The 23654-nt window shown below is 41.3% G+C and overlaps 1 protein-coding gene across 2 annotated transcripts in view; it reads right to left on the bottom strand.

Moving 5' to 3' along the window:
- The window catches only part of PPARGC1A (PPARG coactivator 1 alpha), a 1046166-nt gene that overhangs the window by 89947 nt on the left and 932565 nt on the right, over positions 1-23654 (bottom strand). The gene's annotated exons all lie outside the window — the stretch shown is intronic.

Genomic DNA, 23654 nt, shown 5'->3' with positions numbered 1-23654 from the left:
CCTGGTCACACACTGGAAGATCTGATCTGGTAAATGGGTGATCTAGGGCTGGAGCTTGTGAAGAACCCTGAACTTCTTCTATGATAATCCTTCTCCTAGATCTGCTGCTGGTCATACACTGGCAGATCTGATCTGGTAAATGGGTGATCTAGGGCTGGGGATTGTGAAGAACCCTGAACTTCTTCTATGATAATCCTTCTCCCAGATCTGCTGCTGGTCATACACTGGCAGATCTGATCTGGTAAATGGGTTAATTTGGCGCTGGAGCATCTGCAGAACCCTGAACATAAATATATCTATGATAATGTTCATCCCAGATCTGCTACTGATCACACATTGAAAGATCTGATCTGGTAAATGGGTGATCTAGGGCTGGAGCTTGTGAAGAACCCTGAACTTCTTCTATGATAATCCTTCTCCTAGATCTGCTGCTGGTCATACACTGGCAGATCTGATCTGGTAAATGGGTGATCTGGGGGTGAAGCGTCTGCAGAACCCTGAACAGGGACAATACCAGGGCTTCATCTTTGATAATCCTTCTACAAGATCTGCTGCTGGTCATACACTGCAGATCTGATCTGGTTAATGGGTGATCAAGGGCTGGAGCTTCTGCAGAACACTGAACTGGGACAATATAAGGGGTTCATTTATGATAATTCTCATCCCAGATCTGATGCTGGTCACACACTCGAAGATCTGATCTGATAAATGGGTGATCTAGGGCTGGAGCTTGTGAAGAACCCTGAACTAGGACAATACAAAGGCTGCATCTGATAATCCTTCTCCCAGATCTTCTTCTGGTCACACACTGGCAGATCTAATCTGGTAAATGGGTGATCGAGGGCTGGAGCTTCTGCAGAGCCCTGAACTTCATCTATGATAATCCTTCTCCCAGATCTGCTGCTGGTCATACACTGGCAGATCTGATCTGGTAATTGGGTGATCCAGGGCTGGAGCTTCTGCAGAACCCTGAACTTCATCTATGATAATCCTTCTCCTAGATCTGCTGCTGGTCACACACTGGAAGATCTGATCTGGTAAATGGATGATCTAGGGCTGAAGATTGTGAAGAACACAAGAAAGTGACAATGCAAGGGGTTCATCTGTGATAATCCTTCTCCCAGATCTGCTGCTGATCATACACTGGCAGATCTGATCTGGTAAATGGGTAATCTAGGGCTGGAGATTGTGAAGAATACAAAAAAGTGACAATAGAAAGCCTTCATCTGTGATAATCCTTCTCCCAGATCTGATGGTGACACATTCAAAGATCTGCTCTGATTAATGGGGGATTTGGGGTTGGAGCCAGAACACTGAATACGGAAAAGGGCTTAATGTATGATTATACTTCTCCCAGATCTGCTGCTGGTCACACACCGGAAGATCTGATCTGGTAATGCGTAATCTAGGGCTGGAGCTTTTGCAGAACCCTGCTCTTCATCTATGATAATCCTTCTTCCAGATCTACTGCTAGACATACACTGGCAGATCTGATCTGGTAAATGGGTGATCTGGAGCTTCTGCAGAACCCTGAACAGGGACAATACCAGGGTTTCATCTTTGATAATCCTAATCCCCCATATGCAGTTGGTCATACACTTTCAGATCTGATTTGGTAAATGGGTGATTTTGGGCATAAAGAAGCCTTAGGGCAGATTTTAGTGTCTGAGCATTGGAAGATGTCCCCTATGCAGATCCATGCAGCATGAGATGACAAAGGGACATTAATGGTAAATGGGTTACTTAGGACATGAAGACTCTTAGAGAATAAATATGAGTGAATCGTCCAAGATCCAATTCATAGAAGCTTTATCGAATTTTTCAAGAGATTCATGTCCAAACCGATGTTGCTTCAATGGTCCTATAAATTGGTATATAACCCCCTCTGTTCTTCTAAAACACTGTTTTTTATGAAAAGCTCTTGTTTCGCTAATTTAAATTTTTTTCAAATTCTCTGGGATGAATGACAGCAAGATTCATCTGATTCGGTTTCCTCTGCCCTCCCTTCCATCTCCCTCCTTTGATTTGGTGCCTGAGAAATGGCAGATTGGTACCAAAGCTACAAACCAATGAAAAGATCTGTTCATCTCTAATCAGGGGCAAAGATTCAGTCTCCTGTCCTAATCTTGTACCTGTTTACCATAGCCCAAGCACCATAGAAGAGGTGGACCTGTCACCAGATACAAAATAAAAACTCAGCACCTCAATTCATTGTAACTTTACTCCTGATTATTTTATTTTTGGTTTTCTTAACCACCAGATCAAAAGATATGGCCCCTGCAAGTTTTATGGGAATTAGGTCATTCCAGCTTAGGGGGCGGTAACCTTTTGTTTTCAAACAGTGACAGAGACACGCCCTCAGAGACAATGCAGGTTACTGAACCTTTACCTTTAGCTAGTAGGGGCTTATTTCCAGGGGTCATATCTTTTGAACAGGTAGCTAGATATTTTAAAAATAAACATTTAATTCATCAGGGACTCAGCAACAATAAAATGGGGCATATCTTTAAGAATTTGGTTCGTAGTGACATGTCCTCCTTAAAGGGATTTTATAGGATTAGAACAGTGCAGCTTTCTCATGTGTATGCTCAAAGTGCCACTTCTGTCCATGGGTTGTGTCTGGTATTGCAGATCTGCACCATTGACATGATTAAGATGGAGCTGCAATACCCCACACCACCTGTGTACAATTGGGGCACTGTTTATGGAAAGAAAAGCAGATGTGTTTTCCTTATCCTGGACAATTCTGTAGGGTATAAAGCAAGACAACCTCAGTGCATGGCGAGAGCCCCTAATGATGATGACACTTTACATCATGGAAACTGCAAAGAACCAAATGCATAGTTATAGAAGGACTGCTGAGTTATTGGCCCCTGGCTGTTTCTGTTATAGATGGTGCAAATGAGATGCTGCCGGAACGTCCTGCAAGAGAAGTCAGAACTGAATCTTTACCCAGATGAATGACCACGTAGCTCTGCCCCTGCCCCCTGAGGGTTCAGGTCATTAGAACTATTGAACCATGAGTTATGGTTGACCTTTCCACCGTCCAGCATCTACTGCAAGCCTGTTCTAAGCATCTTCTACTCTTCCAGTCCAAGCTTTGCCCCTATTTTTCTGCCAATGTTAATTTTAGGAGCTCATATCTTGCAAATAACATTGGCTTGAAATTCCATCAAAGCCCTTCCCAAAGCCCTACACAAAGCTTCCCAAACCAGTGACCCATCTAGTGCTGCACCCAAGGACTCCCCTCGCTCTCCTCACTGCCTCTTCTATGGAAACAGATGAAGAATGGTGTAATGATGGCTGCCTGATGCTCCATCACCAGCCCTTGGCTCTCGCTGTGCACTGAATGGTCCAAAATTGGAGAAATGACAGCAGCCCCCGCCGCCTCTCACCGCAGCGTCATTACCCGGGCGACTCAGGCCAAAACCACACAAATGATTAAAATCAGATTTGAATGCCACTCCCCACCCCCTCCTGTCTCTGTCACATAGTTGTGTCATATAATGACCAAAATCCCTAAAATCTTATTTTAATTTACTCTGCTTTTTTTTTCCAAAACAACACAAAGGGCTGAGAGCAGGAGATAAAAAGAAAGTGGAGCAGCAACATGTGAGCGGCGTTTACTGTAAATACCCCGGCGCTACCAGATAGTCCAGCTACATTTACAAAATACTCCTTACACTAACATGTACACACACTGCTCCATCTATCATCTATCTCATATCTATCTATCTCATATCTATGTATATCATATCATATCTATCTATCTATCTATCTATCTATCTCATATCTATCTATCTATCTATCTATCTATCACATATCTATCTATCTATCTCAAAGCTATCTATCTATCTATCTATCTATCTATCTATCTATCTATCACATATCTATCTATCTATCTATCTATCTATCTATCTATCTATCACATATCTATCTATCTATCTATCTATCTATCTATCTATCTATCTATCACATATCTATCTATCTATCTATCTATCTCATATCTATCTATCTATCTATCTATCTATCTATCTATCTATCTATCTATCACATATCTATCTATCTATCTCAAAGCTATCTATCTATCTATCTATCTATCTATCTATCTATCTATCTATCTATCTATCTATCTATCACATATCTATCTATCTATCTATCACATATCTATCTATCTATCTATCACATATCTATCTATCTATCTATCTATCTATCTATCTATCTATCTACCTATCTATCTCATATCTATCTATCTCATATCTATCTATCTATCTATCTATCTATCTATCTATCTATCACATATCTATCTTTCTATCTATCTATCTATCTATCTATCTATCCATCTGGATATCTATCTATCTATCTATCTATCTATCTATCTATCTATCTATCTATCTATCCATCCATCTGGATATCATATCTATTTCTAATATCTGTAATTTCTCTCTCATCTGCAGTATCTAAAATATCTACTTACCTGTCTATATCACCTTTTTTTCTTTTCTCCATACCTTACTTTCATTTCTCTTCCTTTTTTCCTTCCTTCTTAAATCTCCCCCTTTTTTTCCTCCCTACCTTACATCCCACCTTTCTTCCTTTTTTCCTTATTTCTCTATCTTCCTTCCATCCCTTCTGCCAGCATCCTTCGTTTCTTTCTTTTTTCCGCTCGCCTTCGTTCCCTCCTATCTTTAATCCATTCATCCCTCCTTCTTTCCCTCCCTTCTGTCTTTTTTCCCACTTCTTTCTTTCTTTCTTTCTTCCCCCCCCCCTCTCTTTCCCTTTCTTCCTTCCATCCATCCTTCCTTCCTTCTATCCATCCCTCCTTTCTTCCTTTTTTCTTCCTGCTTCTTTCTTTCTTCCATCCTACATTCCTTCCTTTGTTCAAACTTTCCTTTCTTTCTTTTTTCTTCTCTCCTATCCTCTCTCCCTTCATTCTTTCTTACTCTCTCTCTCTCTTTCCTTTTTCTTTCCATCCTTCAGACTTCCTTCCTTTCCTTCTTTTCTTCCTTCCTCCCTTCTTACCTACTCACATCAATAGGTCTTCTCACCTTCTGCCAGTATAACAATTTCATATTTGAAAGCTCATAGGTTTATTTGATACATTTGGGGCCACATGATCCATCTTTTGGCCCCCATTTGACAGTATCCAGTCTTTTCACTGTATAGAAGAGCAGTGATCAGACTGATGGGGACAGTAGGAAACATATACTATGTTTTCTATATACTATATTTTCTATATACTATATACTATGTTTTCTATATACTATGTTTTCTATATACTGTTTGCTTTTTACATGGATGCCGCTATATGTCACCTATGTAATGTACAGTAGGCATCCGGAGCTTCCCTCCACATAGTGTACACTGTTATAGAAGCCTATCTGACCCTATTTTAAATACAAATGCATAAATTAAAGTAGAGAACAGCTGACTGCAGGATTTCCAGCACCAACACCTTCCAGGATCAGCTGGAGGACCCACTATCACACACAAGGGGGATGGTAGGGAAGGACTCACTTCCAGCATTCAGCTGCCTCTCTACATCTGGTGTGAATAGGTTCAAGCAAGGTGTCACCCACATCACACAGGCTCATCGTCCTGCATGGAGGCTGCGTACAGCTCTGATATATGTACAGCATTGCACTCATCACAGATGCATAGCATGAAATGATGTACTGCCGTGTTATTGCCATGCTTTATTGGTAGCTCCATTAATCTGTGTCTGCCCATAGGAGTGGCATGAAAGCCTTTCCTTCTATCAGCCGCGTACAGGAGGGCTTCCCCCGGCACACACATATATCGGCTAAAAAGACTTCAAGGCGCAAATTATATTTTGTGCTTACAGGATAAAAAACGCACCCGCCTAATAAACATATGGACGTCTCTCGCCCACCTTCAGACGGTAATGGGTTTTTTTTTTTTCCGATGCAGGTGCAGCTGTTATGAAATTGAGTGCGGAGGATATATGCATGTACAGAGGAGATCATTTATCAATGCCCAAAGGGCGCACTACATGCTAAGCTGATGCTATGGAATAGAGAGCTGACTTTCACAAGCCTTTTATGAAACATGCCTACGTCCCCGCTTTTCATCTCCACAACATCATATAGACTTAAACCCGGGCTATGTAACAAGCATCAATCTGTGGTTATATATACAGTAAGAAAAGGACAGAGGGGTAACGGAAGGTAGCACAAAAATTTTTGTGAATCAAAGCAAATATTTTTTTTTTATTGTTATAGCACCAATATATTCTACTACCGTATATACTCAGGTGTAAGGTGACCCGTAATTTTAACACAAAAACCTATTGACTCGAGTATAAGCGAGGGTGGGAAATGCATTGATCATAGCCCCTAGTACATAGCCTGCTAGCCCTGTAGTATATAGCCTGCCACTGTAGTATATAGCCTGCCAGCCCCTTGTAGTATACAGCCTGCCAGACCCCTGTAGTATATAGCCTGCCAGCCCCCTGTAGTATACAGCCAGCCTTCCCCTTGTAGTATATAGCTAGCCAGCCCCTTGTAGTATATAGCCAGCAAGGCCCCTGTAGTATATAGCCTGCCAGCCCCCTGTAGTATACAGCCAGCCTTCCCCTTGTAGTATATAGCTAGCCAGCCCCTTGTAGTATATAGCCAGCAAGGCCCCTGTAGTATATAGCCTGCCAGCCCCCTGTAGTATACAGCCAGCCTTCCCCTTGTAGTATATAGCTAGCCAGCCCCTTGTAGTATATAGCCAGCAAGGCCCCTGTAGTATATAGCCTGCCAGCCCCTGTAGCATATAGCCAGCCATCCTCTTGTTTGCATAAAGCCAGCCTACCCCCTGTAGTGTATAGCCTGCCAGCAAGGCCCCTGTAGAATACAGCCTGCCAGCCCCCTGTAGTATATAGCCTGTCAGCCTCTATAGTATATAGCCAGCCAGCACCTCATAGTATACAGCCAGCCTGTCCCTGTAGTATACAGCCAGCCTGCCCCTGTAGTATATAGCCTGCCAGCCCCTGTAGTATATTGCCTGCCATCCCCTGTAGTATACAGTCTGCCATCCCCTGTAGTATATAGCCAACCAGCCCCTTCCCCACAGTATATAGTCTGCAGCCCCTGTACCCCCTATGCCAGCGCACACATTAGAATGTCATGGTGCCTGTTTTTCTTATTGACTCAAGTTAAGCCGAATTAGGGTTTTTAGCACATTTTTGGCTTGTCTTGTACTTGAGTATATACTGTAAATTCTATAAATCTATCATCAAATTCCATCATGGTCAACCAAGGATACTTACTCATAGCTCCAGGCACCGTGACTGTGGTAATCACAATAGATACAATAGATGTATATATATATATATATGATACATAAGGTTTCAGTGATCCCACCAGTTATCCTTCTTACCACTTGTCTTACCATGGCTTGATGGTAGACCCCCAATAAATGATGGTAGACCCCAATAAATGTCCCTCTCCCAAGGTCCTCTGTTGAAATCAACTCCCAATTCCCAACCCAAATTAATAAATAAATGAATGACCTACCTCATATTAAGGTGCACCAGTGGGTTCCACAGTTTACACAAAATACTATATAAATATCTGAACAGTGTATATGCAACCACTGAAATAGGTTAAGAACACCTGACTTACAGACAAACCCTAGTTACAAACGGACCTCTAGATGCTGGTAATTTACTCGACTTTAGCCTTAGGCTACAATTATCAGCTATAAAGTTATTAAAGGTGTCTGCAATTAAGATTTATTGTTAATCCTGGTTCTTATGATAATTCAACATTTAAAAAAAAAACAATTGTCACAGAGACCAAAAATTTTTTAGCTGGGGTTACAATTATAAAATATACAGTTCCGACTTACATACAAATTCAACTTAAGAACAAACCTCCAGAACCTTTCTTGTACTTAACCCGGGACTGCCTGTATATATATTTTATATATAGAGCACACAGGGGCAGTACCAATAATCATTCTACTTTGTAACAACTGGTCTGGGAGAATTAGCTCCATCCCACCACTAAGTGGGGCCCCTGCTGATCTCGGGGGCCAGGAGCCATTACTTGGATTGATTTATGGGTAAATCTACCGCTGAACATTGAAGAAGTCCAAATTGCTTTTTCTGGGCGCCAAAATATGTATAGCTTCTGATTACTGATGACACATTGGGACCCCCAGTGATGAGCAATGTGGGGGACACCAAGGCTCCACCTGACTTACAGGACTATACCCCATCTTATAGCATCTTCCAGCCCCCCAGTCTGCTCATTATGGGGGGTCTCAGTGCGGGGGGAAGCACCAGCAATCAGAGATGTATCCCCTATCCTGGAAGTGTATTAAATGGCAAAACCTGTTTGAACTCAGAGACGGGGGAGGTGCAGGAGACATATCCAGTGGTTGGCTTTATGACCCCAATCCCATGAATAAACCACATACATATATTTATGCAGAAATGTGCAAATCTTCCTGCACTGTACAACATAGTCTCCGGGCGGCTGCAGGATGGGGAGTGTCAGCTGTAACCTTATCCTGCAGAGTTTTCAGTAGCAACATGTAAAAGCAAAACAAAAGTTTTGTTTTTGGTCATGCAAAGTTCAGCCCCACGTCTGTGCGCTGTGTAAAGTACAAACTCTCCGTCTCTCCGAGGACTATGGCCGGGCTGTAAACTGCACTTCCAATGCAAAGTTATGCTGAACTATATACTGCAGTTTTATAGGTCTACAGAGTGCGGATACATTGTATCCATAAAATATCACTGGCTACAGTCTACGGAATCCTAAGGAAATCCGTGGAAACATTCAGAGGTGTCATATAAAGCTCCTCGGCTCCAACATGACCCCCACCTACCTAATACTGCTTTCTTCTGATGGCAGAGGAGTATATTTCTCTTAAAGGGCTTTTCCAGTGTAGTCCGTGACACCACCAGAGAATAGGAGACTGAAAGACCCTTTAAGAATAATTAATAATAATTCCATTATTTATATAGCGCACACAGATTACACAGCGCTGCACAGAGCTTGTCATATCAGTCCCTGTCCCCAATGGGGCTCACAATCTAATCAACCTACCAGTATGTTTTGGAGTGTGGGAGGAAACCAGAGGACCCGGAGGAAACCCATGCAAACACGGAGAGAACATACAAACTCTTTGCAGATGATGACTTTAAGTGCCTATACATAATTGAGAGGATGTGTACATACTTGATGTGAATGGGGATAGCACTTCAGAAAGCCCATGTCTATTACGGGAAAACCCCTGCACTTTCTGAGGAGGTAGCTGGACTCAATGGAATGAAGAGGATCTGAGTTTCTCTATTTGCCACAGATTTATTGATGCTAAGCAGCTTTAGGAGGTTGTCAGCAGCTATGGCGGGGGTTGTATCTTATAGAAATGTATGTTATATAAATGAATAGGTTCAGGCTGTTGCCTAGTAACAGAGGCGTCAGTCAGCAGGTGACTACCCTGGTGCTCCTGTGGAGGCAGTGCAATAACCCGCGCTATAGAACTTGCATTACAATAACACCTCTCCCGTGTATTCTTATCATTCATTAGCAAGTCTGGTGGATTCTATGCAGAAACTGGATACATTCAAGTTGTCACCTAGCAACAGGTTCAACAGCCAGGAGGTGACTACTCTAGTGCCACTGTACGGAGGTACATGGACGCTCATAACCTACGCCTTGGAATTTCTTCTAGAAAAATAAAACTCACTATAGAGAAGATGTAAAGTCTTTAGCTCTAAATTTAAAGAAATAAGTGTCTGATTGCTGAGAATCTGACAACAGGGACCCCTAGAGATCAGAAGAACAATGGACTGAAAGTTCCCTTAAAGGAAATCTACCATTAAAATCCATCAAGATAAACCTGGGACACCTACTCATAGATCCAGGCACTGTGACTGTGGTAATCTTCTTATATTTATTATCCATGGCCTCCTTAATTCTAAAACCATTGTTAAAATTATGCTATTGAACCTCTCTATGCTGCAGCTTCACAGACTGTTACACTGTGCAGGAGCACTGCCCCCTCCTACTGTCTAAGATAACATCAGGCAGAAGGAGGGGGGAGTGTTGAGGGAGCAGAGGGGGAAGGGGAGACAGTGTTACAGTCTGTTTAGCGACAGCATGGTGGGGCTCTGGTAATGCCCTCCAGAGCCCTTCTAGCTCATTAGCAACATTTTAGAAATTGATTTTGGAAGGAAATGGTACCCTTCCACTGCCGTAGCTGGCTTCTGTTGAATACACCAGCAGGTAGGGGGGTTGTGCTGTAGGACAATGAAAAGACTTCACACATCATTGCATCAGAATATGTCAAGTCCAGCTGCAATCCTGGAATACAACAATAATTTTTTTACAGTCCTGCAGATACTAACAACATACACAAAAGTAATGGTAACACAGATCTCCAGGGCCAATATCTAACACAGATTTGTACGGAATAGGAGAAGGCTTTATAAATAAAAAATATTATTATTATTATTATTATTATTGGTCAATATTGGTGGTGGACTCTATTTAAGGATGATACTATGTATAATAAATATTAACAAGTAAAACATTTTGCAGTTAGATGGATATTATTACATTATATTATATTAGGAGGGGCCACTACTTTTCTCCCAGAAACTTTCTTAAAGCTGAACACACTAAACTAAATTTGACCGAAAAACTCTTCAATTAAGAAAAGGCAATTAGAATTTCTTTTTGAAGAGTTTCTTCCTCTCCAAGTGATTACCTTAAGAGTGTTACTTTACCCTCCCCCCAAAAAAATAAAAAAAATAAAGTAATTTCCTTTGCAGTGAGATTCTGATTTAATGATAAAACTGCAGTAAATTATTGAGAGATGGGGCAAAGGTCACTCCCTCTACCCTTAGTACACTGAACTGTGAAATAATGGAGTTGGCTGACTGATCGGAGTGCAGTCAATTTCTAATATTAACCCTCGGTGCGCCGGTGCGCTCTGCAGCACACGGGCCGGCACTGAATGGAGCGTTCCCCTCGTGCATGGGAGGGGTTAAATATTATCAGTGGATCTGCGCTAGGTAACATATTCTACTGCAATCAATGTTCTCTTTTTAATTGTCTTCACTTTATTGACTTAGCGGAGAGCATTGTTTAGTAAAAGTTCCATTCATGCCTCCCATAATAAAGTCTTAGCACTGCCATTCTCTTGTTCCGTGACCGGCTTTAATTTTTTTTTTTTCCGACAGCCCGTCCTAACGGATGAATGATTAACCCGCCCCCCCATGAAGACATGAGAATGGAAGATATATAGATATATTCTATGTCCATCAATAGATTGTAACAAAGCCGCCTCGCGTTCCTATCAAAGATGTTGTGCAGCAGCTGAGTAAGAAGTCCACAGAAGTCGCACTTCAGACCAGTTGCTTGTCAGTAAGAGGACGAAGCTACTGATTGGCTGCGAATCTAACAACATGTGACATCATTGCACAAGTGATCAGAGAGGTCAAGAGCTGTCACCAACAAAAAGACCCCCACCAAACATGCCCCCCATAATCCTCTCCCCACCCCCTTTCTATAGATGATAAATTTATTTTAATTTATGTTGGGAAAGTTGTTCCTAAAAGATCTGACCTCTTACCAAATAAGAGGTCAGATCCACATATATCCTTCACTGGCAGTCGGGTTTATTGATGAGGGGCCGGGTACTCCTCTGTATGGTCTGGGCGACACTCCCCCGACACTCCTCCACCACTCTCCTCTGTTTTACTCCGCTGTCAGCGGGGACCTGTAAGAGAAGCCGGCAGCGATTGCGCAATATATGCAATGCTCTCCGCGGTATATATATATATATACAGCATATACAGCATATGTATATATATACAGCATTCTGTCTGCGCTGTCAATAAGCAGTGGATTCTCCTGGAGGGGATCCCCCAGTGCTGATCTCCTGCTTCCCCACTGTAATTCTGGCCAGTATTCATCCTCAGACAGCATCCTGCTACACAGAGACACTTCTCTGTCCTGTCTCTCCCCCACACACTTCTCTTCTATCCTGATACATGGGGACACTTCTCTGTCCTGTCTTTTCCCCACACACTTCTCTTCTATCCTGATACATGGGGACACTTCTCTGTCCTGTCTTTCCCCCACACACTTCTCTTCTATCCTGCTACATGTGGGCACTTCTCTGTACTATCCTCAAAATCCTACTCACTTCTCTTCTATCCTGCTACATGGGGACACTTCTCTGTCCTGTCTTTCTCCCACACACTTCTCTTCTATCCTGCTGCACGGGACACTTCTCTGTCCTGTCTTTCTTCCACACACTTCTCTTCTATCCTGCTACATGTGGACACTTCTCTGTACTATCCTCAAAATCCTACTCACTTCTCTTCTATCCTGCTACATGGGGACACTTCTATGTCCTGTCTTTCTCCCACACACTTCTCTTCTATCCTGCTACATGTGGGCACTTCTCTGTACTATCCTCAAAATCCTACTCACTCCTCTTCTATCCTGCTACATGGGGACACTTCTCTGTCCTGTCTCTCCCCCACACACTTCTCTTCTCCTCTGAACTGCTTCTTTTGTAAATTGTTTGTAAATAGAAGCTCCTGAACTGTAAACAGAGGCTGCAGGTGTTGTTTGTAGTGTCTGTTTAGTTCCGCTGCTGTACTATACAGAGGCTGCAGGTAGTGTCTGTAGTGTCTGCTGAGCTCTGCTGCTGGGGATAAGCTGCTCTGCTTCTCAATATTGCTTCTCAGTTTACGCCACCTTCGGGCCTAAGTGCTTTTGTGCCTACATGTTGCTAATGATGAATGATTATTAGGCTCAGCAAAACTTCTGGATAGGTAGGATAAATAAGGAAACATGCTTATTTTTACTCTGCAACTAGTTTGGTGCAAAAATAGTGTGACAATATGAAAAGGCGCAAAAACAACAGAAAAAACGAGTGATACATCTGGCCCACTATTGATAAAAGAGAGAGAAATACTAGAGAAAGGTGAGACATCATCGAAATGTCACACTTGAAATAAAGAGTTCACCTTGGATTTGAATCTTTGCAGCGCTGCATTTCTCACATGATTTAAGGAGGTTTGGAGACCTGCAGTATTGTTGCACCCACTCTATTGGGACTTCAAACACAGTGCTGCCTTTTTATTCTTCATAGATAGACAGACAGACCGACAGATAGATAGATAGATAGACAGATAGATGAGGGACAGACAGATGATTGATTGATAGATAGATAGATATGAGATAGATATATATGAGATAGATAGATAGATAGATAGATATGAGATAGATAGATAGATAGATATGAGATAGATAGATAGATAGATAGATATGAGATAGATAGATAGATAGATAGAAAAAGAAAGTCCAAGCGGCACAATCCAGAGGAAGTAGTGGGTGCAAGCGTCCTGGGACTCGGCCTGAGGTCCCTCAACAATATATACAAGAAACTGGGCAGCACTCCAAATTAGTGATGAAAAAGTGTAAGTTGTTTTATTCCATGTTCAGCAACCAAACAGCTGTTTGGTTGCTGAACATGGAATAAAACAACTTACACTTTTTCATCACTAATTTGGAGTGCTGCCCAGTTTCTTGTATATATAGATAGATAGATAGATAGATAGATAGATAGATAGATAGATAGTTTTTCAAAAACAGGCAGCACTCCAAAATGTTGGTGAAATCGATGGGGGTGTCTTTATTCCATATGCCATATAGACACCCCCATCGATTTCACCAACATTTTGGAGTGCTGCCTGTTTTTGAAAAACTACATTTGAAGACGCTCTAGCCAGAGGGTCAAGGACTTTGCACCCACCCAGGATTGCTGTGCTGCTCTGAATTTTCCATTATTTTAGATAGATAGATAGATAGATAGATAGATAGATAGATAGATATGAGATAGATAGATAGATACATAGATACATAGATAGATAGATAGATAGATAGATAGATAGATAAAGTTTCAAAAACTGGCAGCACTCCGGATTGGTGTCAAAAAGGTGACGGGGTGTCTTTTATTATATGGAATAAAAGACACCCCGTCACCTTTTTGACACCAATCCGGAGTGCTGCCAGTTTTTGAAACTTTATTACTGAGGCTCTTGGGCCAGAGTTTGCACCAGCATTGCGGTGCTGCTCCAAACTTTTTCACATATAGATAGATAGATAGATAGATAGATAGATAGATAGATAGATAGATAGATAGATAGATAGATAATATGTGGATAGATACTAGAAGTTGAAGTGAAATTCATAGATTCTTGAGAGTCTGATTTCTATTTTGGCTGACATTTATCTACTCATCCATGATATAATGCAGACGTCTAAAGTTTTGTCCAGCAGAAATTGTGCAGATGACACCAAAATAAGCCCCACTGACCCTTGTAGAGTGCAGTCAGCAACAAGCAGCGCACCTTCTCCATCACTTATCCGGAGCTGTCAGTCTCCGTGATGTCTCAGCTGGTTAGGTGCGCCATACAGGCTTCCTATCAGGGCAGAGTCACACCATGCAGAAATTTCTATGATGGACTATGAGGTCCATCTGAGTGTGGAGGTGTTGAGGGCATCTGCATGGGATTTAAATGTAATTTACAGATAAACTATAAACTCACAGGACTTGCTGCATGTGAATGTGCCCTTAGGCTGTGTTCATGTTTGGTGTATGAGCATAGAAAGTTCCCAATCTACAGGCCTCAATGGCGGTACAGAGAGTGTACTGTACGTTTGACCAAATTCGTCTGGTATACATTGTATACAGTGTTCGGCCTCATTCCCATGGCCATGTGCTTGCCCAGACTGGACGAGCACAGAGCTGGGAGGAGGATGGGGAGCGCACTTCACCCCTCTTGTCCCCATTGTCAAATAAGCGTCAAATCTTCCAAAGTATAGGACAATTCCGTGACTCAGTCACGGTGCCAAATCATGTGACCAGATCACTGCCCCAAGCATGGCCATGTGAAAGAGGCCTTAGGTATTGTCCCTGGAGATATGTGTGGAAGCAGTAGGACTGTAAAATATGCAATAATATTACAGGATTGTAGCTGGACTGCAGAGAGGTAGCATACTCGTAGTGCTGTGTTCTTAGCTGTCTTAATCAAGATGTTCCATAGCCCTTCTTCTCGGCTCCTAATAATGCTTTAGCAAGCTTTTGATTGAATGCTATGGTATGCATTTAGAGCGGAGGGTGTAGAGAACTAAGAGCACAGCAGGGTGAGGACACGCCCCATTGTGCTTGATGAAGCTACAAACCTGGAATATAATTTTTTACAGTCTAGTTTCTACTAACACCCCATATAAGTGTAAGATAAAAAAAAAATCACTGCCTGTCTATAAGGAGGTAGAATTCATAGACCACAACCAGTAGTACAGTATACATAGAGAAATGCAATTCAGTCCTCAGTAAAGAACTGAAAATAATAATTAAAAAGCAACAAAAAATTATATAAACAATGCAAGCATTTCGCTCTTCTACGCTTTTATGTGTATGAAACATACATTATGGACATTGTACACATTGTCCTATACAATTACAGGCATGTGAATGTGTATTCTCTGCATCCCTCATTAAAGGGACGGGCCGTCACTTTGACATATAACATTGCAAATGTCAACAAAGACTTAATTGAATGTGTGTATTTAACCCTTTGGCTACAGCGACATGAAAGGTGTTTTGTGAGAGGCGGCAGACTAGACGCAATTGTTTGAGAAAGACAAAGTAAATTTAGTGGAGTGTACGGTAAACAAACAAGCGAAGATGTCATAGGGTGGAAACAAAGGGACAAGAAGACCAGGCAGGCAATCTGCTGGCTTATTATGGGTTGTAATTGGGATAGAGGATATGGGCTGAGGATCATATAGAAAGCTCTCACAATAACTATGAGGTGAGCAACATACATGCTCAGCTGCAGCCAAGAAACATGAAACAAATATAATGTTATTTCTTCCAACATTATCTGTTAGGTCAATGGTGTTTAGACACCAAAAAAAATCTATAAACTAATTCTGTAAGTTAAAGAAACAAAAATTACTCTAGGCTTTATGGCAAAATAGTATGTACAACCACAGAGGTCTCCTATGAGATCTAAGAGTTCCCCCTACACAATAGTTGTGGAATCGACTAGTCTGATTCTCTCATTCATAAAATGGGTACAGAAAGTATGCAGACCCCTTTAAATTTTTCGCTCTTTGTTTCATTGCAGTCAATTTGTAAGATCCAAAACTTTTTTTTCGGCTCATTAGTGTACACTCTGCCCCCCATCTTGATATAAAAAAAACACAACAATGTAGATATTTTTGCAGATTTATTAAACAATAAAAAACTGAAATATCACAAGGTATTCAGTTTTTTATTGTTTAATAAATCTGCAAAAATATCTACATTGTTGTGTTTTTTTTATATCAAGATGGGGGGCAGAGTGTACACTAATGAGACCCTATTCACCTAAGGGTATTCAGACCCTTTGCTGTGACACTCCTTCATTGGAGTCAGTAATTAAACTGATAAGACTTGGCAAGGAAAGGCACACACTTGTCACAGCTCACAGTGCATGTCAGAGCACATGAGATATCATGAGGTCTAAGGAACTGCCCAAGAAACTCAGAGACAGATTTGGTTAAAGGTTAAAAAATAATTTCTGCAGCTCTCAAGGTTCCTAAGAGCACAGTGGCCTCCTAGTCCTTAAATGGAAGAAGTTTGAGGCAACCACAACTCTTCCTCAACCTGGCCATACAGCAAAACTAAACAATCATGGGAGAAGAGCCTTGGCGAGAAAGGGAAAGAAGAACCTCAAGATCACTGTGGCTTAGCTCCAGAGATGCAGTAAGGAGAAAGCTCCACAAAGTCACCTGTCATTGCAGCCTCCACCAGTTTGGGCTTTGGCCTCTCCTCAGTGCAAGACATATGAAAGCTGCATACAGTGTGCATAACACATGAAGGACTCCCAGATGATGAGAAATAAGATCCTTTAGTTTGATGAAACAAAGATTGATCTCATCACCTGCTAATTACAATCACAACAGTGACACATGGTGGTGGCAGAATCATCCTATCGGATGTTGTTCAGCTGCAGGGACAGGACCACTGGCTGCAATTGAAGGAAAAATGCATACGGCCAAGAACAGAGAGATCCTGGATGAAAACCTCTTCCACAGTGCTCTGGACCTCAGACTGGGCAAGAAGGTTCGAAAAAGGTTCAAAAAAAGAACTAAGTTGGAAAGAGGTAGATTGGAATTCCAACATCTCTGATTTTTATCACCCCCATATTAGCCATATTGGGAGGACCCATGTTTGTTTTTGGAATTGTTGTAGAATTTGGAAGATTTGACTAATAGTCATTTTATAAATTGACTTGCCAACTATCTACATCTCAACTATATGTTGTGGATCTGGAAATCAATAATAGTAACCATGTTGCTTGTATGTATGATATGTACAGTTACTATACAGTAACTCAATATAGTAGTAACCTGTACTGGGCCGATAACTGGATCCCGATCCTGTAAGTCTGTGCTTGTATTCACACTCAAGTTGTAGATTTACTGGATCGGGAAAGCCCGACTGAATACCTTGTCTTGGAAGATCCTCAACTGCAGTGACTGCACAAAGCCTATTCATTGCCCAGGAAATCCATTTACATGGCTAATTAAGGTAATTAACAGGGTAAAGCATTAATCATTTATATTGTTTGCTTTAACCCATACATCAATATAATAATCACCGTAGAGGAACACTGACTGGAAATGGAACTGGATTTCACAGGATATTGATAACTACAGAAAGGGACTCGATGAGTCGAAAGAATCAATTAGTAATCTGATCAGAACACAGCAGTAATTCACTACAGGTAGGCGGATTATATAGATCCAAGTCCTGTAGAACTACAAGCTCTGGTGTCTTTTCTAGATGAATTGCTGGTAGTTGTAGTGCGCCAGGAGTCCAGTTAATATCTGCTGTGGCTTGTAGCACAGATGTGCGATTCACAATATGTTAAATCCGCTCTCAAGAAGGGTTTCTACTTGGCACTTTCTAGCTGGCAGACGTCACCCACACATCATTTCACTTGGCTTGTTACTATGATATCTTTAGTTTGTGGTTTTATGATGTATAAGAAGATTAGATCATGATTTAGTTTACTTGGACTTTTTTCTAAGGTTTTCACAATTTTCTCGAAATCTTAAAGTGGTTTTCCAAAAATTCCTTGGGGGATGGGGCAGATGTGGCAAAACAACCAAACACGATAACAAAGTGTACATATCCTGATCTGGCTCCTGTGTCCTAGGTCGTGACAGTACCTCCGATCTAGTGCACCTGCACCCAACCCGAAGTGCATATGGGATATCGATCATTCTAAGGCCTCTTTGGACCTTGGGGAATATCAGAAGAAGTGACATCCTGTAGTCTGACTTAAAACAATGGATTTACTAAGGAGAATCCCATGACTCCCTGATGGTTACATCCCAGCACCCAATGATTTTTACACAATTTCTGTTGTTTTAAAAAGGATCTTTCACCTGGTCACACATGTGGTGATTAACCTACCTTAATGTAAGGTTGCTACATAGATTGTGGAGCACTTTGAATTTTCTTTATACCCCCCACAGTTGCTGAGATTTCAGTTCCAGTATCTGACCACTACGATCCTCTCTACTGTCAGAGAGGAGGCAGAGAAGGAGGCGTGTGTTAGGATAATCTTTTCATTGGGGGTTATTTATTATACGCTTGTGCGCTGCCTGCCGTAGATATAACACATAGGAAAATTTGCTGGCTACAGCAAGTGTGCAGGTGCAGGGCCAGGAATGCCCTCTTTCTACTTCATCGCTATTACCTATATAACCAAATGAGAATCCAAAAGTATAATTCAATTGTCCACCTAGGAGGCAGGTAAATGCCGGCTGAGACGCTGTGTGCAGACAGCACTCTACATCATCACACCTCGGACATAAGGTAAAGTTTAGAAAACAGAGACCTGAAAAAAGAATCCAGCAATACTTTCAGATAATGGGACACAGTGTGAGACTCAGAAGATGAGATGTTTGTGGTCATATTTGATGCAGGAAATTGGATTTTGCTATGTTGGTTGCACAGTGAAAATGTCAAGGTACTCATCATCTCAATGTGTTACCCGACCGCTGGTACCAGTCACACGTTACTTTACAACAGGGACAGGTTACCTTTATTCGCTTGCAGGGAAGCGTGTGGAGCCACGCAGTGGGCCTGGAAAGTATTCAGGCCCCTTTAAATTTTTCACTCTTTGCTTCATTGCAGCCAATTGGTAAGATCAAAAAAGCTCTTGTTTTGCTCATTAATATACACTCTGCCCCCCTCTTTGACAGAAGAAAAACATAAATGTTTAAATATTTTTGCTAATTTATTAAACAAGGAAAACTGAAATATCACATGGTCATAAGTATTCAGACCCTCTGCTCTGACACTCATATTTAACTCACATGCTGTCCCTTTCCTTCTGATTCTCCTTGAGATGGTTCTACTCCTTCATTGGAGTCTAGTTGTATTAGTAAACTAATTGGACTTAATTAGGAAAGGCGCACACCTGTCTATATAAGACCTCACAGCTCACAGTGCATGTCAGAGTACATGAGAATTGTGAGGTCTAAGGAACTGCCCAAGGTGCTCAGAGAGAGACAAATGGCTTCCACCAACGTTCACCATCCAACCTGAGGGAACAGGCGAGGATATGCAAGGAAGAGGCAGAGGATCCCCAAATCGAGGTGTGAAAAACTTGTTGCATCTTCCCAGCTCTACCAGCTCCAAAGCTTGTGATATTTTTTACACTTTATATATCTGTTCATTACTTTCTCTCAACCACTTATGTACCTAGGCCCATTCTTAATGCTGACTCTAGGGTATCCCTTTGTGGCCAGTTTACTTCCTGATTACACTTGATAAACTAGGGTATAATAATCTCTTGTCATAACTCAGCTGTGTCTAGAATCCTCTGTATAAGAAGCTGAACTTTCATAACTACAGCTAAACTAAGAGAATTTCACTTTTGTGACCTCAAATTTACTTACTATTTATGGTTATGTTCTGGTTGTTTCTGATCCATGGAAATTCGTTCCATCAGTCTAAAATGTCATAAGATTGTAAAAAAAAGTAAATAGTCCTCCTGGTTGCTAAGTATTTGCTATAACCATGATCATCACAATTAGGGTTAATCTAACAAGGATATGTTGTATTTAGACATCTGAAACCGGATGACTTAAAGGGGTTGTCCACTTTCAGCATAATAATTGATATTGTTTGTATAATGAATAGTTATACAAGTTTCCAGGATACTTTCTGTATCATTTCCTCATGGTTTTCTAGATCTCTGTTTGCCCTCCTTCCATAGGAAGCTTCTAAGTTTACTTCCGCCGGATAGAAATCAGTCCATGGTCTGTGATGGACATGCAGGTACACGAGCCGTTATATCACAGAGAGTAACCAGAGCCATGTGATACTAACAGCTCATGCACCTGCATGTCCATTACATGACCATGGTCAGATTTCTATCCACCGGAAGTAAACAATGAAGCTTTCTAGAGAAGGACAGCAAGCAGAGATCTACAAAACGTGAGGAATTGATACAGAAAGTATATTGGAAAATTGTATAACTGTTCCTTACCCAAAAAGTATTTGTTGAACGTGGACAACCTCTTCAATCTATTCCCAGATTGGTGTGGGTGAGACTCAAGCCACTATACAACTTTGTTTTTGGGGTCAGTTGTGGTGACAGATGGGAACAGCAGATAAGTAGAGTGCCAACTACTGATATCAACGGTCCAACCTCAAGGAATCTCTGGAGGCCTCATGTCATCTGTACAGTACAGGAACAGACTGTAAAATTAAAATTGGCCTATGGGGGTGCTGTAAAAGAAATTAATACTTACCATATATACTCGAGTATAAGCCTTTGGGTTCTTCGGCTCCTCTTCGGGTCCCCTTGCGATGCCAGTGGATCACAAACAATGACGTCAGCAATCAGCTGACGTCATTCAGTGTGTGGGCCGAGCACAGAGACCCGAAGAGGAGCCCGAAGATGAGGGAAGAATCCGGAGAGTAGAGTATATACTGGGAAGCTGTGACCAATGTATTTCCCACCCTCGGCTTATACTCGAGTCAATAGGTTTCCATTTTTTTGTGTTGAAATTAGGGGTCTCGGCTTATACTCGGGTCGGCTTATACTCGAGTACATACGGTACTTCAACACATTCCAACAAATTACCACTAATTGTTGAGGATCCAAGAAATGTGATCAACTTAAATGGGTTACCTGGGTTTGAAAATGTACCATAGCACCCCCTCAGATCATCTGTTATTAGCAGTTTATAAATAGAATATAGTATTGTAAGCAGGGGGCTCTTTTATCTGCATAAAAAAGTGTTAAAAATACTTGTAGCCCAGAGAAACCCTTTGTGTGTATAACCCAGCCATAGTGATGTTGTCAATTCACATTGTTATAAAGTCAATTTGGGAAAAGTTTCAAAAATACTTACCGTATTTTTCGGACTATAAGGCGCACCAGATTATAAGGCGCACCATCAATAAATGCCTGCTAAAATGTCTAGGTTCATATATAAGGCGCACCGGATTATAAGGATGAATGACCAGCAGGTGGCAGACCTGTGCACAGTCCAAGGCAGCTGTTGTGTGTAAGTATGGTTCATATATAAGGCGCACTGGACTATAAGGCGCACCTTTGATTTCTGAGAAAATCAAAGGATTTTTGTCCACCTTATCGTCCAAAAAAATACGGTACAAAAAAAATTCATTGGCAATTAAATGTCTAGTATCTCTCAATATGGTTACGATGTCCTACACAAAGACAGTCATCCCGATTATGGAGATTATATTGGAATATTAGTGAAACCAGAATAAGAAATATCCTATAAGCCCGATATATAAGAAAAATAATTTCCCACCATATTCCGTCATTTGTCACACATCGTTTCCCACAACTCTACGTGAAGATTCTGTCTTAAAATGACAAATAATAACTATTGGCTGAGGTTTTCAATAAATGTGAATTAAAAAGAGCAATAAACTTTTATGATCTTCTCTTCCCAAGGCTATGTAAACAATGAGCCACCGGTGAAACAGCGACAAGGCTTCATTATACGGCCATCAGGTGCCATAAAAACAAATGGACTGACGGCGCATACAGTGCAGGTAATGCTTAGGCAAACTTCTACTCAACTATCCGCTCATATTACATTATTATAGTGTATTATTTTATTATACTTAAAGAGGCCAGAAACTCAAATGTACATTCCAAAAACGTGAGTCAATGTTTGAAAGTTTTTGAAGCAGTATTTTTGAAGCAAAACAAGAAGTCCATACAGCAAGAGGAACATGTTGATGTACTTGTGTATTGCTGGAGTCTTACCTCTAGTAACTAGTTACTGTAGTTGAGCAAATCATCAGAGATTCGATTCGTAGAAGCTTTTAGAAAAGATTCCCTTCATGTCCAAATCTATTTAGATGTTGCTTAAATTATGATTGGGTACACAACTGACTCTAAAACACAGATTTGTTCTATTGTTTCAATAATTGTTTTTTTACAAATTTCTTCATCTTTTTTAATTTTTTCTACCGCAGCCCAGGGCCGCCACTAGGAAGTTTGGGGCCCCTGACTGGCAAATTTTGTGGGCCACCCACCCCCCAATACAGTAATGATAACTCGGCCCTTTGTGCACAGTGAGTTCCCTACACCAGGGAATGGTGGAGGGTATTCTGTGACTTGGGGCCCCTTCCCCTCCTCGGGGCCCCCTGAACACAGTCATGCTAAATCCCCCTGATGGCTGCCCTGCTTCAGCCCCTTTACCCATATCTGAGAATGGTGTGCCTTTCTTGTCCTCTGCAAGTTTTACTTTTGTGATAAAGCTTCTCAACCTGACTTATACCTCTGTTCTGTCTACTTGGTTCATTGCACTGGTGTCTTCTGGTCCACATGAGTCAGCCACAGCTAAAATGATACAAAACTTTCACCAAAGTCCAGATCTCCATGTAGAGTTCAAAGGGCAAAAATGAGAGAACTACTTAGACAATCAAAATTATATGTGTGTTTGGTGTAACTTTCATTTGAGTAGAGGTGGCATTACTAGAAGAGTCAATTTAAGGATTTGCTGTACTGGCCAAATGAAGGGCTAGTTAATAGCTACATGAAAGAAAATTCAGAAATTTTAATTCCCTAGGAATGTTTACACAATCAAGATCATTTTAACCCCTTACTTTACAATGTTACTCCATTTTATTGCTGTTTTAGCTCCTATCACTCAGTGATGGTCAGTGTAAGATTCCAGAGTATGGGCGGAAACTCTCTTAGGAGATCCTCTGTGCTATGAGATGCTGGGTGCTGACAATGTGCTTAGATTATTAGGGTACAGGGTTTATTACACTTTTTTTAGCTTCTGAACATTCTACTAGTATCTGACACATAGAAAAGGAGAGATGAGACATATCAGAGATGATGAGATCCATGAGATGGATATAAAACACAATGACACTCTCTGTTCTGCTAACTCACTTATTCAATAAACCACAGAGTATAAAGACTTTATCTGTCTTTAGCTTGTAGATTAAGTCTCTGCACACTGCTGTTTGCTGGCAGGAAGTGCCTGTGTCTAAACTGGTCCTGTAACGCAGTGGGAGGGGCAGGAGGCAGAGAGCACTGCAGTGTG

This window comes from Engystomops pustulosus, chromosome 1 (genome assembly GCF_040894005.1).
Source record: "Engystomops pustulosus chromosome 1, aEngPut4.maternal, whole genome shotgun sequence".
Lineage (NCBI taxonomy): Eukaryota > Metazoa > Chordata > Amphibia > Anura > Leptodactylidae > Engystomops > Engystomops pustulosus.
This window is presented reverse-complemented; position numbering and strand designations above follow the sequence as displayed.